This window comes from Lichenostomus cassidix, chromosome 3 (assembly GCF_008360975.1).
Source record: "Lichenostomus cassidix isolate B80296 chromosome 3, HeHo_3.0, whole genome shotgun sequence".
Classification (NCBI taxonomy): domain Eukaryota; kingdom Metazoa; phylum Chordata; class Aves; order Passeriformes; family Meliphagidae; genus Lichenostomus; species Lichenostomus cassidix.
This window is the reverse complement of record NC_139483.1, coordinates 5,869,822-5,886,282: the sequence shown is the minus strand read 5'-3', so window position 1 is coordinate 5,886,282 and position 16,461 is coordinate 5,869,822. Positions and strand designations below refer to the sequence as shown.

General features: G+C 41.6%; 1 long non-coding RNA gene across 1 annotated transcript in view; it reads left to right on the top strand.

Annotated features, from left to right (window-relative positions):
- The window catches only part of LOC146438941 (uncharacterized), a 136,532-nt gene extending 120,297 nt beyond the window's left edge, over positions 1-16,235 (top strand). Inside the window, exon 6 of the long non-coding RNA XR_014850578.1 lies at positions 15,901-16,235. This is a non-coding gene — a long non-coding RNA (uncharacterized LOC146438941). The remainder of the gene's footprint in view (positions 1-15,900) is intronic.
- Positions 16,236-16,461: the final 226 nt, after the last annotated feature.

The following is a 16,461-nucleotide window of genomic DNA, read 5'->3' as shown; positions in this document are numbered from 1 at the left end:
GGCCAAATCCTGCTCCCTCTGCCTGTTGGGAAGCTCTTCAAGAACTGGTACCTTTTGCTCCCTGATTAAGACCCGCAGGAATTGTCCCTGAGACCCCTAGGATGTGTGTGGGAGTTTCCTAGATCCGAGCAAAGAAATCGTGGGGATTTTTTTTTTTTTCCCTTAGCTTTCTTCCAATAATTCGGAGGGAATTAGAATAAAATTTGCGTGGAATTTTCGTGAAGCAGAGGGGAGCTGTGCCTGCTGAGGCTGGCCAGCGGTGCGGAGCGGCTGTTGCATAGAGTGTGAGTGCCCTCTGCTGCACAGCCTGGCGAGCTGGGGCTAGGCCTCAACAAACTACAGCCTGCTAAGAAAGCTCTCTCCCCTTCCCATGCACAGGGAAGGAAAAACTTTTTGGGCAATGGGCCACATTCCAAGCTCGGAGTTGGTGGTGCTGTCAGTCAGTGGAATTTACTGCATTAACACCAGTTGTAAATATCGGAATATTTAATGAACATTTACAGTGGTAATTACCAGAGTTGTTGCAACAAGCTGGGTGAATAAATCCAGTATCTATATGTGAATAAAGTGAAATGCTTTGAAGTACTTAAAAGTAAATTTTAATATATTCCCTTAGTGCTCAGGTCATTTATGGTCATAGTTCCTAACTCATTTATTCAGAAGAGAATTTAAAGAAAAAAAAAGTTCTTCAGGTAGAGTTTCTATAAAAACTAGCAAATCAATTTTAAGTAAAGTATTTTAGCTATTAAGTATTCATATTATTTTGTGCTTCTCCATATAACTTATACTGACAGCAGCTTTTATGGAATACTAATATTCTCTCACACACATTGCATATCTAAAGCTACTAATTACAAATCACATTTTACACAGGCTTTGAAAAGGAAGCTCCAATACTTTGTAGAATATTCTTTTAAATAGCCTAGTACAATATTAAATAATCATTAGACAAAGATTATTATAAAATCAGGCTGCCAAATTACTGACTTTGTGTTTTCTGCAGCCCTAATCTTTTATTTCTTCCTCAAGCAAAACTCCCACTGATTTGAAAAAAGCAAGATTTAGGTCTATGGCAGGAAAGTGGAACATCGCTAAGATGTAGCTGGGGATAGAATTTCAGTATTATCCAGAAATGGGTTGCAGGTTGTATTTTGGGAATCTGCAACTGGAAGACTTTGCCAGGTTTTCCAAAGACATCAATAGGATGTAAAGTGCCTTTATTTACACTTGTGATTGTCAGCTGGAAACAGCTTTGAAGTGAATTCCAGATTTATAATATCCACCATTTTGGAATCCGCTCTAAAGGACAGTTCTTCACCTCTGGGGCTGCTGCTTCCATGGGATCCATGGGAAAATGCAGCCAATGTTACACTGTGCTGAACAGAAGCTTCTCACAGGGTATCTCATGGTGACATCTTTTGAGTCACTAAAAATGCCTCTAATTTTTTTCTGTCCCAAGCTCAGCATCATTCTGGAGAGAGCCTTAAGCAGTTTGAAACATCACCATGAAATTAATGCTGTGGGAAATCAATATAATTGTTATTTAACCCCACAGAAGTTAGCTTGAAGTGAGGTGATTGTCGTGCTGTAGAGTCAACTGGAAGGAGCAGCCCATGAGTAGTGCAGGTGGCACAATCCATCTGTGCCTCCTGACACCTCAGTTCAACTACGTGTTTGTTCTGCTGGCTCAGATCAGTATTTTCTCGTGCTCCCCACAATGATGTAAATCTGAGCTAATTTAGGAGTCGCCACACAAGAAATGTGTGTTGCAAAGCTCTGCAAATCAGCACTGAAGGGCCTTGACAAAGCTGTGGGTGGTAAATTCCCACGCAGATATATCTTCCCTGTATCTTCTCCTGCTCTGTGCCATTGTTCTATTACATCCACAAGGATTGAAACTCACCTCAAACCTTGCAGATAAATCAAATTCATAACCTTAAGTGGGTATGCAATTCCATGGAGAGCAAGCCTGACAAAGACAGTGAGGCTATTGTAAATACAATTGTGAGGCAGCCGCTAGCCCAGGGCTTTCCTTTAATATTCTTGCTACTGCAGTCTGACTTTGGCACAAATTCAGCCCTGGTGCAGGCAGGAGCTCGAGAGCTACAGGAGATCCTGGGCTGATGAGACTCTCTCAGCAGTGTTTGCTGATTTCCTGGGGAATGTCAGCAATTCCTGCCTGCAGAGCTTGAAAAGAAAGGTGCCAATCTGAGGCCAAGCTGAAGGCTGGACAAAATTGGAATGAATGGTGTTCAGTCCAGGTCTGTGCCAAGAATTGGCTGCAAACAGGAAATGCTGTGATCTTGGGTGTTGGCATTTCCATGAGCTGGTAGGTAATAAAGGCATGGCAGAGGAGGTTTTAACTTTCAATTCCATCCCTGATGACTCCATAATGCAAGTGAATCCTGTCTGTTTGGATAGCAGATCCTTAGAACAGACCTCTTAATCTCGTGTCTTACATAGGGACAATTTTAAGGGCAAAACTTAAAACCAAACGAGTTTCTTGAGTGTTGGGATTTAGCCCTTTGTCTGAAATAGATGTCTAGATCCAGGCTCTATTTAGTAACCTTGGCCTTCTTAGAAACACTGTTTGTCTTTTCTGTTTAAAAGCATCTCTACATGTGGTCATGGGTGATCAGGGCTACCAAGAGCCACTGTTGTCCTGTGCCATGAGGCACAGAGTGACCTGGCTGTTGTTTAAACCCTTTCCCCTGCACATCTGCCATCCCTCCTCACACCTCATTTTTGGCTCTGAAGGCTGAGGAGTGGCTCTCATGAGAGCTCCTGGGAATATGAAGTATCAGAGGTACTTTCTAACAGTGCATCTCACTGACAATCACAGGGCTACAAACATTTCATGGAGCATCTCTCCCAGGATGTGTCTGGCACTGATTTACAAGCTGCTCTGGGGAACTGAGAGTCACACAAAGAAACCAGCTTAAGCTGAGCCTCAAAATGAGAAGTAGTGATCAACTTTGTTGCCGTTTTGATGCCTCACTGGTAAAACTGCCACCAAGGAGGTGGCAGACTACTGCTGGTGTTTTCCTTAAAGCCAGACTTTCCTTTTTATTTCTTCTTTAGAAAAATAGGGTTTGAGCAGTCAGATTATTTGCTCTTGTAAGTCTACAAAACTCTATCTTTATTAACCTTGTGCAAGCTGTTACAAGAAGAATTGAGAAAACTCAGGATTCTGTGCAGATGTTGGAATGAAATCTGTAGTTCTGCAGGAGCTGCTCTGAAGTTTGTGCTGCACAGGGCAAGTGTTTGCTAGAATGTTTTAGAAAGTTACACCAAGCCAGAAATGAAGTACAAATTCTGGTTCATATGCTCTGTATCTTTCCTGTCTTCCCCACAAGCTATAGCTTTAGTAAGTACATCTACATTGCTCCTCTCTTCATTTTCTCTTGGCCCAGCCCCTGGCAAAGGGCAAATCCAGAAAATTCCTTTCTCAGGCTCTTTAGCAGCTGTTTCTCTCCATCAGTTATTTCCAGGTTACATCCAAGGGGGATGGCCCTACCCCAACCCAGGCATCAGGTCTGCTACCTTTTCCTGGATAGAATGTTTTCTACTCTTCTTTTTGACTCTCTTCCACCATAGGCAGATTGATGTGTTTTTCCATCTTGAGGTTCCTTCTGAAATTCTCAGTCTGGTTTGCTGAGCAGCTCTTGCCCTTTTCTGTGGACATGTTTAATAGCTCTGAGAGAGGATAATTCTGGAGAATTAGAAGCAATCTTGGCCCTTGTGGAACCCCACAAGTCAATAAGGTTTATTTGGTCCAGTAGCCACACAGAATATTTTTTGCTGTTTTAAGCCCTTGGAACTCTAGGCTAACAATGCACATTTGTGAGGATAACTGTATATTAATTTCATATGCAGGTCTCTTTATTGAGAGGAAAAATCAGAAATTAAACCTTACAAGTATCCAGAAGCAATTATAAAATGAGTAGATTATAGTGGTAATACTGTAAATGGAAATTCACTGAAATGTCAAAGTACTTGCCATAAAATGTAGCAATAATATGATACTAAACACAATACAGAGAGCTTTCAAATATTAATACCTTTATTATTTTCTCTATTAATACTGATAAAGTTCAAACAATCCTCACCAAGCTGATCAGGGGAATAATAATATCATTACTATCATCTGCTGGAGGGAGCTATAATGGTGCTGTCATTCTGTCCTGCTGGAAGATCACTTAGGAACTGAGTTGGATCCTGACATAAATCCCTGGAGGTGAATGACAGGACATTACCAGGCACAGAGGATCCTTGTAAACTGGCATGCTAATGACTCAGGCTTGTGAAGATACCAATCGTAACAAAACTGGGAACAAATAGTAAATTAATTTTTCAGCTTGCTTGGCACTGTCTGCTCAGGAAAAAAGTTCTTTGTATTCCAAGGCTTAGTGAGCTTCACTGGCTATTTATTCTGTTATTTCTTTTATAGTGATCTGTACCTAATTCAGCTCTCTCTGGTTTATTTAATGACCTAATAATCAGGCAACTCCTGGAGTTCTAGCAGGATGAATATGCCTTTTCCTGCAGAAATTCCTGCTTCACAGACAAAGCTCCTGAGCTGCTCAGACCAAGAGACCTCTGACAGATGCAGATTAATGCACACCTTGAACATCTTCTAATTCTGTAGGAAAGTCTATACCTTTCCAGTGGGTGAGAGATCCAAATCTGGGTATGTCCACACAGAGCTTTGCCCTCACAGCCACATTTTTTTCTAAGTGATGGACTGCATTTCATTGCATGGTGTTGCTGGCTATGGACTTCACAGGTACGTTTTAAAAGTTATTTTTGTGTTAGAAATAACAACAACAAGAAGAAAAAAAGAAATTGCAGAAGAGCAGCCTGCGCATTTAATTATAATGCTGAATATTAATTAATAAAAAACATCAAAAATAAGTTGCTGGCTGCTGTATAATTAGGTATCTACACCCATCAGATCAAAGTATGTAAATGAACTACATTCTAATAAGCCCCACTGTTTAGCTCAAGAATGATAATGAATCTAATTTGCCTGCCTTAACTTAGCCAAAGCCACTAACTATGTGATTTTCTTCTCTTTGTACATTTTTTTGAGTTGGTACAAAAAACGAGATAATCAATAATGGTGGATAGTCTCCTGAGTGATTCCCACTAATGCTAATGGGAGTTAATTGCTTATATTTAGAGGAGACTGTGCAGTTCTGGCACCCCAGTGAATATAAATTACACAGTGGTGGAGATTGCACAATGGGCTAAATCATTCCCACCCACAGGAGGAGGAAAGTTCCTTGGGGAAAACTGCTTTATTCCTTCCACAGCATCTTGTCTTGCTGCTCACGGGAGGGCTCTGCTGGCCAGGTGAGAGTGGTCTCCTAGGACATGTCACAAGGCTCCTCACTGGAGCTGAGGCCTGTGGGATGTGTCCTTGGTGTCCACTGCCCTGGGAGGATGAGCTGGAGATGGTTTGATATCCACAGAAAAGGGAGCAGCATCTGTGCTCCCACACTTTTCCCGTCCCCATATTTCATTTGCATTTTGTCCTCCTCTTGCCTTCCTTGCCCAGCCCCGGGGCACAAATGAAAACTCTGCCACAGAGCTGGCAGCAGAAAGTCCCCAAAATCCCTGGCACAGGGCAGGGCAGCTGTGGGCTTTCATTCACCCTGGGTTGTGTTAGCACAGCACTGAAGGGCTGGGAAGTACAGCTGGAAGAACAGCACCAGCCCAAGGATCCACAGCTCCTGAGGCTTCATGAGGTGGAGTCAGGAGGCCACATGGTCAAGAAAGGCCCTGCAGAAAGCTCCAGTGGTCAGTGGGGAACCTCAGAGGTGTCCCATGGTGAAATCAGCCTCTACCTGGTGATGTCCAAGGAGCTGACCCCACTGATTCCCTCCCTGCTGGCACAGGCCTGGTGCTGATGAGGGGAAATGGGGTTTTTAATGTGATTAGGAGTTTGTCAGAGCCTGTTTGGAAGGGTCATGCAGTGATGCTGGGTTGTTAATTCTCCATATTAACATTATGTAGAACCGAAATTCTGCCACTTCACTTCTCAGTCTCCAAACATCTCGTTTAAATTAAATAGGCCTGACATGCCTTTATCCATTTTTAAACAAGAAACAAGACAAAACAAACAAAAGCTATCACAGTTTAGCTGAGTCTGTGAAAAGTGCCGTGTTATCTGAACTACAAAAAAAAAGCCATGGACTTATTTGAAGATGAAATTTTGCATATTGTTAGTCTATAATTTAGGCACTTCAGGATTTAAAAAATGATGTGGCTGAGTTCTTTACAGCAGTAGAGAGGGAGTTGTGTGTGCAGATGAACTTCTTGTCAGCGTGTTTTTAAATCTGTAATAGGCATAATGGATTCAGCTCTACAATGGTAATTTGCAAAGCCCCATTGATTTCAATGAAAGTGCAATGAGGGTGGTTAAAGGTATTGGGAGGGCTGGTGCTTCCAAATGAAGGGAGATTAGAAAGGCCAGTATTAGCAAAAGGAACAAATAGGAATGAATGGGATTAGATTAGGATCCAGAAGTCCAGGCACAGGTTAGCTGGTCACTGCAGCAAAATCACCCTGTGTTTAAACAGAATGCAAAAGTTTTTGTGCTTCCATTTCAGGTATTTGAGTCATGACTCGTGTTTTCATTTCTCACACACTTTTAACTGCTGTTCACATCTACCCACTGCTTTCAAGGTCATTTATTGCTCCTATTTTTAGTGAGGAGGGAAGGATGAGTGCTGTAAGCTCCAGGCACATGTGGATGACACCTGCAGGAACTGGGGACAGGAGCAGAGCCAGAGCAGTAAGGGTGGCACTGACCCATCCTCAGTCACTTGCAGCTTTACAGACCTCAGCTTCCTGAGCACAAGTTGTCTCCTCCAGCTGTCTCCTCAAGCTCCTGCTTTGGGAAAGCTTTGGCTGGAGTGATCCAGCTGTTTCTGAAGTTGAGGCTAGGGAGAAAGGCAGGATGAACTCTTGGATATCTCAGGAATGTAGTGGTGCAGAGGCAGTTTGTGCAGTGGGAGTTCTGCCACCATGGGGTTCTGCCTTGAGAACCAGCCCTAGCTACAGGAAATTCCTGCAGCTCGGTGTGAGTTGAGAGTTGGTGAAGTTAAAAGTGTTTTCAAGGACTGTCTTGGTCACTGGGTGTAGGGGAGTGGTGGCACAGCAGCACGAGGGGAATTCGTGTGCTGCTCTTTGGTTGCTCACTCAATCCCTGATGCTTCCCAGCTCTGCTGTTCCCCCTCTGGCACACAGAAATGAATCTGCTTTTGAGCTCCCAGCGGTTGTGTTTAATACAAAATGTGGCTGATGTGCCCCTCCTGCCCTGATCCCATCAGCTGTAAGAACTTTTCCTGGGCTTCCTCTGCCTTCCTTATAGGTGCATTTGGGTTCTGCTGTGAGCAGCTTTGCTGGTCATAGTCTGAACTCAGCACTTCTTTTTGCTTAACACAAACTGGACCAAGAGACTCACCAGCTCCCTCTTCTTTTTGGCTTTCTTTTCTCTCTAAACAAACACTATCCCATGAAGTTACTCCACAGTCCTCTCATTGTTGCTTTCTAAATCCTTCCCCAGAGGAATGTCCTGTTCCCGGGAAGGGAGGAGTGACGTTTTCCTGTGACAGTTCTTTGTGTCAGTATCTCAAGACTCTTCCAAACAGACTTTTTGCCTGGGAGCTGAGATCCTATACAGCTATTACTGCCCTGCCTGTATGGTTACGTATAGATGCATGTAAATATGTGTGTAGGAAGGGTTTAAAACACTTAGTAAGAGATACCACGGAAAATCCAATTTTAAGACTTCCTTTCACCACTTCAGTTTTGAATTGGTGAGACATTTTATTCTTCCATGATAGTAATGATTAAAACTTATTTATAACATAAGCATAGCTCTCTTCCATTCATTAAGGAGTCAAAAACTCACTTTCTTACTGTAAATCATGAATATTCTAGATTTGTGTTGTGATGTGAATTGTCCTGAAGTGCAAAAAAACAATTTCTTTCATAGCAGCTTGTCATTTTTTGTTACTGTTCTCATCAATGACAGAGATACAGTGAGTTTTATATCTGGCATTGAACATGAAAAGGGAGCTATCCTGCCAAGGAGCAAAAAAAGTATTAAGATAACATCAAGAAATACCACAATTAATGTCAGGGTGTTCCATATCTCTGCATTTTGAGGACTAAAACTACCAAAGCAGATAAACAGTTATGTCAGTGCTACTTAAAGTGAACCCATTTTACATGACTGAGCTATAGGTGTTTTGTATAGGTCTAAATCACCAAACAGCTCAGTTTAGCAGCAATGTTAGCAATAAAAGTAATGCTTTGTTACCTTTGTAGGCAGTCAGGTGTTTCTTGATTGCTTTAAATTCCAGCTTCACTTCTGTAAATCCTGTTGTGGAAAAGGCACACAACAGTGCATCCATTGCCATAATTCTGTCCTCTGCTTTCAGGAAGCAGGGAGGTATTTGGGGAAATAGATTTGTATGTAAATCACTTCTTTGGAGTTTCGAGGGATATTTATTTTTAAAAAGATTTTGGATGTCCCCTAAGGCTGCAGACATTTTTGTGGTCATCTTCTTTATTTCATGAGTGAGGCACACAGCAAGCTCCACATCTCTGTGTGTCAAAGTAAAGGTCTTGCTTGCCAGGACTGGGAAATGAGATTAGTGAATATTACAGACCTCTGCATGTTAGTGAGAGGATATAAAGGGGATAAGAAAAGGAAATTCATTCATTCTTTCTTCTGCTGTCTTTAAACACATAAACACAGCGGCGCCTCTGGGATGACTCTGGTCTTTCATTGTGGTAAATCTCTTGACTCAAACGGGCACAACATGTGTGAAGAACAGACATTCAGATCAGAGATAGTGTGCTAAGAAACTGATTTCTATGTGCTTAAGCCTGGACATAAATGCAGTTTTTCAATCCAAAGTGTATTTTATTGTGAACTATGTTGTTACTCTTGAAAGTAATGTGAGCTCTTTATCTGACGTTGACAGTCCTAGTGTAGGATTTCAGCAGAGGAACATCTCAATTGCATCAGTTAGACTGACACAGGTGCCAAATCCATGATCTATTCCCACACTCACACACCTCTTTCCTTTCTGCTTTGGTTTATCCATGGAAAACATGCCTGATCTTTAAAGCTGAGATGTAAGCTGCAGCAGATGGCCTTAATTCCAAAGTACAGGAACTGGTTCTTATTTTTGAATGTCCACTCATTGTCTGTATTTCCAGATGTAGGCTGAGACATAACATTTCCTGGCTGAAAGGAAAAGAAAGAAAAGTTGCGTAAGAAATTTAAAGTTATGGTATTTCCCCAGAACTTCCTCTGATTATTATCGTAATAATGCCAAAGCCCCAGATATTTTCCTTATCTCAGAAGTTACACTGAGTACAGCTCAGCTGTGTCTCAGGTATAGTTTAGTTTAGTTATTTTACAGAGAGGAGGTTCCTTTTTATAATTTATTTTTGTTACAAACCCATAATTTAGTGTACATCAGTATTCCACTGTGTTATGTGGCACTCTGGTGTCTCTGTGGTCCTTCAGCTTTCACAAAATCACACCTTAGGAGCCTGATCCAAAGCCTGACAGTTGATTTCAGGATCTCCATCGATATCAAACAGCTTTGGATCATGACTTGTGGCTCATTCAAAGCCTCAGCAGCATCAGAGAGCTGCACCAGTGAGACCAAGAGTGCAAATTATATTGCAAGTGGGGCCTGTCCGTTTTTATTGAGTGAAAAGTTACACAGTACAGTTAAAAATCTTAAAGCTCCCTTGCATCATCACCATGGGAAAGTTGCAGCTGGAGAGTGGGCTCTGGAAGTGCAGGGTGTTCACAGCCAGGCCTGGGGCTGCCTGGGTGGTTTATACCTGCTCAGTTTGTCACAGCATGTGACAAAATGGGCTGGGAAAGTGTTTCCTTAGTGATTCAAATCTTAAGGTGCGTTAGGCAACTCACAGGATGAATGCAAGAAGTGCCACAGCACAGAAACGTGGGAAGCTGATGGAAACCTACAGGGAGCTGGTTAAATCTACTTCACTTGAGTGGCCAGCCTAAGAGTACAAAGAGGTCAATATATCCATAATTATTATTATAATTTTCTGTTTAATATATGCCAAGTTCTTTGAGAAGAAAAAATTAAAAGAAAGAATTTCTTTTAAAAAAACCTTTTAAATTACAGCTTCAAAGCATTAACTTGTCTAGTAGCTTCCTAATTTCCCCAAGGATCTAAGAAATAGGCATTAGGATTCCTGGAGCAAGACAAAGACTTTTAAAATTCTAGATTTTTAATATACAAGCATTTTATATATGTTATTGAAATGGAGCAGCTAATTTTGTGTGACTAGCTGGTTACTGGAGCCTGTACAAAAGCAGTTGTAGTTATAGGCAGAGCGTGCTGTATTTTTATCTGCAGACAAGCCTTCAGCATTTGGGAGAAACAAACATATTTCCATTTGATGTGTCTCTCTGGCAAAATGTTTTGCTTGTGGAGAAGAATGACTTCTCTTTCTGAATTTGGAAAGTTGTAAATAATGCCCATCTTATGTATTCAACAAGTTTATTTTCTACTGCAAACGAATGGAGTGTTCTCCGTGGTGATGACAATGAGGAGAACATTACCAATCCATTATGCAGCACTCCAGAGACTTAACTTTGGCAGAGCAAGTAAATAACTCTCCCAACAGCCTTATGAACTTCCTAGATAAGTATTATCAGTGTTAAAAGAATGGGATGCTGAGTTCCAATTTTCTTCTTTATTTAAGCAAGGCAAGTTGGGATATGTCTGTGAAAATTTTCATAATGTCACTCCAAGAAGTTTATTGTGCCAAATGCCAACTACATCCTTCTTTCCCCCAGCTGAAATTAACAGCAAATGTTAAATTAGGAGTATTGCTGTACCTCCCCATCAGGGAATATTCAGGGGCATGCAAGGATCATGTGCCTGTAGGTAAAGGAAAAATGTTTTTTGGAAGAACTGTTGTAAATTGAAGGGCTGAACTAAAGACCTCTCAGCTTGGAACAATCAGGGATGAGACTATTAGGAAAGGGGAATATTTAAGTATAAGCATCCAAGTATAGAATAAAGATGCTGCCATTTCCACTAAGTATTTTTGTTCTGTGTTTCAGCAAGAGAATGACCATGTGCTCAGACCAAGAATGATAATGAAATACTTCCCATTCCAGCCATAATTCAAGAGAATATTAATCAGGAAATTCTCAGTGGGAAGTGGCAGGATATAGCATGCATCCCTGGGTTTGTTGTGGATGATGGGAGCTCTGAGGAGACACCACTGCCAAAAGGGCTGATGAAATTCTTGAATGAACGTAGAAGTTTCCAGAGAATGAAAGAGGTTCTTTTACCTGGTTTTGGTGCTTGTGTGGCTGCGGCTGGCAAACTCCCTGTGTGTAGCTCTCCTCTCCATAATTCAAAAGGATAATGACAACTGGAGAGTGTTGAGAGAATAATGGCAAGAGTGATTAAAGCACTGGAAAGGAGGGCTGGGGATGGCAAGGAGAGAGATGGGCACTCAAGGAGCTTGTCTTTGTACCTACAGTCTTCCCAGCTCCTCAGAGCACCTTCTTCTCATCCTGTGCTCGGCACTGGAACTACAGGAGCTGTTCCACTGGGCTTGGCACTGAGAGGGAGAACTCCTCCTGTTCCTGTGCTCGGAAGGTCAGAGCCATCCCTGCCTCTAGAGCTCCTCTCCATACTATTGTGAGGAAGCATCAAAGTGACCTCAATAGGGCTGGAGTTCCTCAGGATTGAATCACTCCTGTATTTTCTCCTGAGGCATTTTATTTTCGGAGTTGCCTCCACTGAAATAGGTACAAAACTACTGCCCTGACACTCTGTTTCTCTGGGGCACAGGAAGAGCCCCTCAGCCTGGCCAGAGTGTGTTAGACTTGGGTTAATTTGGTTCAGTTCCCAGTGGGAAGATACTGTTCATTGGACACTTTTTTTCCAAAGGTTTCTTTGACAGGACAGTCTTTCCAAGGCCAGTGTATGAGGCTGAATATGTAACTGCTGAATAACTTCTATCCAAATTAGAAAAAAGAAGAAAATAATTATAACCATACTATTATATGTAATGTAACAGTTGGCCTTAGTGGAGTACATTGTTATAGAAGTTTTCAAGGCAAAATGTGTCCTCCTGAAAAGGTTTCATGAACTTGAGGCTACATAAATTACTCATTTGGAAGGTTAAAGGCTAATAATGCTGTGAAGTCTATACAGTTATGTGGAAAATATTTACTTCATTTTTTAGGTGCAAATTAGAAGTTTATATCTATTATTTTTCTTTGAAAATATGGAAACATTTAAACAATATTGTTATTAGGAGTCTGAAGTACTTTTGATACAGTTTTCTTTCCATGACAATGGATTTGAGGTCATTTTATTACCTCCTGTTTCCAGAAGTATCCTTGGGACCCATAGATATCAAAACTGTCTGGAAAAAAATGTAAAATTAATTACGTTATGAAAAAGATATCAGTTCTTCTCAAGCATTTAAAATGACTTTGTTATTAAATAAGTTACCAGCTACAAAATACCCCAAGAAAGAATGAAAAGATATTATTGTTGGTTGATTATAATAGAAGATATTATAGTGGCTGATGACAGCAATTGAGAATCTGGTGAAATGGATTTTGCACAAAGCTGTGATTTCTTAACTGTTGTTCAAATAATATGGAGTGCTGGATTCTGAGAAGGCATGGGAAAATATAAAGAAATTGTCACAAAAACTAAACAAAATGTTCTGTGGAAGTCCTGTCTCCCAGAGTAAACAGTCATTACTGTAAAAATGGAGCAGCAATCCCATGGTTAAGTGTTTGCACTTGTGTCTTTTCCTTGGATTCTCCAGCCTCAGCTTTAACCGAGCTGATGGACTCCTGCTGCAGGAAGGGACATAATAAAAAAATTTCACTGAAGGATGCAGCATGTAGAGGAAAATGTGTCAGAAAAGACTGCAGAAAATATTCAAGCTCAGCTTTTTACTCCAGAGAAAAGCATCATATTTAGGACTCTTAATAAAAACTAGAGCCATATGTCAATTTAGAAACAATTGTTTCATTTAAAATATGTTACACCAGCAATTGGCCATTTAAAAATCATTCTGCTAATTTATGTAAAAAAGAAAAAAAGGGGAGTTTTGTTTCTGGATGAAAGCATAGCTCCATATTTAATTTCTGGTTTTATTTTGATGCATATTTCAGTACTCTGACCATAGATCTGAGAAAAGAAATCCTATTATGTATGCACATAATGCAATAAACCTTTTGCACCCTCTGATATCCACGTGAGCTTGGCAAGCCCTTGAATATTCCATGGTCTCATACACTCCATGGCAAGCTCCTATCTGGAGCCTTGGAAGTTTCAATGCACAGATTCAGAGCTCACCCCTGACAGACATGAGGGTGCCCAGGGCCTGTCACCTCTCTGATGCAAACCTGTTGCACAGCCTAGGCCTTTCCCAGGATTAACCTTTTCCCAGGATTAGCCCTTTCCCAGGATTAGCCCTTTCCCAGGATTAGCCCTTTCCCAGGACCAGCCTAAATCCTGCAGCATTTTTGTTGGTTTTCTCCCAGTTCACAGCTTCAATACCAAAGCTTGGGTACTGCCTGTGGCAGGAAGTCTGCAGTGCAGCTCTCTGCTCCTCCTTGGAGAACCTGTGCTGCCCACAGGGAAAAGTCCAAACTGTGGGATTTGCATCCTGCATGAGCAGGATTTTTGAGACAGCAGCACGAGGGGGTTTTATGGGAATCCCTCTGCCATTGTCGTGGGCAATATGGAGAAACCAAATAACAAGGAATAAACTGCCGCCGAGTGAGCAGGAATTCAGGCTGGAGGAAGTTCACTTTTTGGCAGCCAGGAGTTTGCTGGGAGCTCAGCATGCTCCTGGGGTGTTCCTGCTGGAGCTGTGGGGCTCAGCCCTTCCCTCCCCACAGCACAGGCTTTCCTCCAACCCCGGTGCAAGGCTGGAGGGGCTGGAGATGCTCACACCCTTCTGCTGGCAAAGAGGGGGCTGAGAGTGGCAACGGGGGCTGTAAGAGAAATTAGACAGATAAATATGAGTTTTAAGGCTCTAAAGGAATCTGCAGGCATCCCGGATAGTGTGGTAATCCTGGGCAAGCTTTGCTCTTGGCAAACATTTATTCAATGGCTGTTTAATAGCTCCTGACTGACAGCAAGGCTGCGGTGTAATCCAAGTCATTCCCTCCCCCTGCCTGCCCGGCACTCTGGAGAGAATTCCCTCTCCTGTGAACTGCGAGGGAGAAAGGATATAACTGTTCTTTCTGGAAATTCCACTTGAACCAGGGTTCAAGGATAAATATTACCTCCCCTCGGATATGTTAACTATTTTTTAATGATGTGATCTGATATTTTAACAGTGTGCGCAGTGCAGCAGAGCTTTGGGTTTGTTGTTTAAATATCTTTGATGGTATGTCATAACAAATTAGTTTCTAAATGTTGCCAATTTGGCAGACAAAGCTGATTATTTCCTGCAATCACGCTGCATATGTGCACAAGATTATAATTAATGACCAGGGATGCCAAGCACCCTTTAATAATGATCCTTCAGCATTTAAGGGACTGTTAGAGTTATTGGCATTTGTGCCTCATGTTGCAGAGGATGGGGGCAATGAATACTGATAGATCTATCAGTGTCATAGAATCCAATAGTTTCCTGATTTTTCTTATAAATTGGAGGATTCACTGGGAGTTATTGACAAAGCAGCTGCAGTGAATATTAACAGTGTTTGTGCTGCTTTCACTGAAGCACTACGAACTCCTAATTAGATTGGAATTGCTCTTTTGGCAACTTTGCAAGGCGGTTTTCCTCAGCATATTGTCCATTTTGTGTAAGGATTACAAGGGAATCAGGGACAGATCTTTGAAGAACACCTGAATGTCAAGACAGCAGAGGGCTGGATCAGAATAAAAACTAAAGTGGAAAGGCACAGTGGATGCTTAAAAAGCAGAAAAGGTAAAGCTTGTAATACAACCCAACAGAAATAGGACATGGAACGAACCTCAGGGCTTTTCTCGGGATGCTCCAGGAAATTTCTCCTGTTGAAATTATTGAGAGTAAAATGAAAATCTACACATTTTTTCAGACTGAAACTGTATCGACAATCTCTTGGCTGTAGATATTTTTGCCAATAATTATGGAGAAGTTTACTAAACAGACAGTTTTTTTAGTAAAATGGTATTATTCAAACTCTGGGGGGAAAAGATTAGTTAAAGTTTATAATGAGTTATTTTACTTCTTGTCAGCTTTGGTTTTCACATCTATTTCAGCCAGACCTAATTCTTCACCCTGAAATTTTCAATATGATTTGTGAATAGGATTCGGGGACTTTTTGATTATATTTTAAAGGTGAACTTACTCCAGTAAAGAAACTTTTGAAGAGGAGAGACTTGAGCTCATTATTCTTTAGCAACTTGTCTTATATGTCAGATTTTATGGAGACAGGCTGGCGGATTGACACGGATACCTAGAATTAAAACCCACTTACCTCAGACATCTATGAGGGAGGAATTTCCCAAGAAAGGCAAAGCTGTGTTGGTGCTGATACATCTCATTAAGTCCAAACCACAAAGTTCCAACCAGCAGAAACTTAAATTTTACTCTGACTCGTGTAATTGAACAAAATCTGAGCGCGTGAGAGTTTTTACAGACCAGGCAAGAGCATGAGAGGGGAGTGGAGCAAATGTCCTGGCTCAGTGAGAATTAAGCACCTCAGCTGTTTGCACAAGGCAGTGCTGGCACTGGCAGGAGGGGCTGGAATCTCTGCCTTTCAATCCCAAGGTCAGGCAGTTGGCTTCTTTTGGGGGACACTTCTGCTCACCTGATGTTTACTTGATACTTCATTGTCTTGACCTACAGGTGATGATTTTTGCTCTTGGTTGGAAAAGTCTCCTCTTGCTGTGGAGTTCTACAGGGACTATTACTGCCAGCAAACCAAGTCCCCAGGGCTCAGGAGATGTGCCGTGTTCTGCCCCTGCCCTTGGCCTCAGGGGGTCAGTTCACCTTTCTGCAGCTCACCTTCCCAGGCTGTGGGAGAGCTTCCAGTTCCACAGAGGCAGTGGGGACTGGCTGATATGGAAATGTGCTGAGAGCCACCACTGCCTGAAAACATATGGTTATTATTCACTAATAAAAGGGAATTAAAATTTCCCTGATGATAAAAGTTGTAGAATGCAGTTATATTATTATGAGCAAGTGAGAATATAATTGAGGTCTGGTATAAACAGAGGTGCTGCTATATGAGCTGCTCCTGATATTGATCAATAACCATCTCTCACTGTAATTGTTCCAGTTTGTTTATTGCTCTGCATGTAAGTTATTGATCTTCTCTTTCAAGCTTCTTTGTGTTCTTCCAGTTTCTAATTCATTCTTGCTTTTTTCTCTTAGAGAGTTTAAATAAAAGCTTGAAAAGGATTATCA